Source organism: Euprymna scolopes, chromosome 1, assembly GCF_053919585.1.
Source record: "Euprymna scolopes isolate OS-2025 chromosome 1, ASM5391958v1, whole genome shotgun sequence".
NCBI classification, from domain to species: Eukaryota; Metazoa; Mollusca; class Cephalopoda; order Sepiida; family Sepiolidae; genus Euprymna; species Euprymna scolopes.
Window position 1 is genome coordinate 198,781,507 of NC_136482.1, and position 1,185 is coordinate 198,782,691.

A 1,185-nucleotide genomic window follows, 5' to 3' on the forward strand; every position below is an offset into this window, starting at 1 on the left:
CCTACCTTCCAGTGCCCTCGGACGTCCAGTTCCTGATCCTGACGATCTATCTTTATTTTTATCTTATTTTTATTTTTTGACCTGACGATTTCACATTTTGCTTGTCAATGAAAAAGGACGGTTCTTACTTTTTGAACTGAAATTTCTGTGTTTTGTGATTCTTTGTCTTTGCTGTTACCTTCCTTTGTATTGCGTTTAATATTTGGTTGTGTGGTCAACTGGCTTTTATAACTGGTTGGTAAACCCTCTGCAACAATAACTTCTTCCCTCGGACAGCTAAACTTTGGAATTCCCTTCCTGCTACCTGATTCCCTGACTGTACAGAAGAAGAACGCCGCTCTACCCACATAAAACAAATAGTGTAGTGTTCAATGCATTCTCCATCTCAAACCCAATACAAACTAATTTTTGTCTTTGCACGTATTTATATTGCAAACAGTTCAGAACTCTTGAGAATGTTGTAATTCCGGCTATAAATACCATTTTGTGGGAAAAACAAATCAGTTAACGACTTTCTTATTTGCTTTTAGCTCCATTGTAATATGTAAAAAGGTTTTGCTATAGATTTTGTGCACCCCAGAATTAACACACATGGATGACTACTCTTACCAGGAATTTCTGCCTTACCAATTGACCATGAACAAGTTTTTCTCTTTTATCCTTTTTATTAAAAGATTTATTTCGAATTTTTATTAAAAGATTTATTTCGAATTTTTATTAAAAGATTTATTTCGAATTTTTATTAAAAGATTTATTTCGAATTGTCATCTAAATATGTCTGGACATTCTCTAAAAAATATGGACATTAATTACATGTTGATGAGCACCATCCTTAACTCACTTTATGATGGTCTGGCCAACCATAAAAAGAGTCTATACTCTATTTTTATATCCAATAATTGCTGTCGTAAATAAAAGTTATTTTTTTATACATGTGAGCAAGGTAGTTATCAACTTGCGATTGCTATTCGTTGGTGTTGTTATTGAGCGTTGCATTTTATTTAATTTTTTTTTTTTTTTTTTTTGTTTATGAAGGAGTCTATGCTATTTGAATAAAGATGCAGTGACCAGCTAAATCAAACCACTCGTCACGTAATCAGAGAAATCTATTAAGCTGGAATTGATTCATTTCAGAAACAATTTGGTTTCGTCACTGTTCATTCACACAATTCTATCAGCACATGG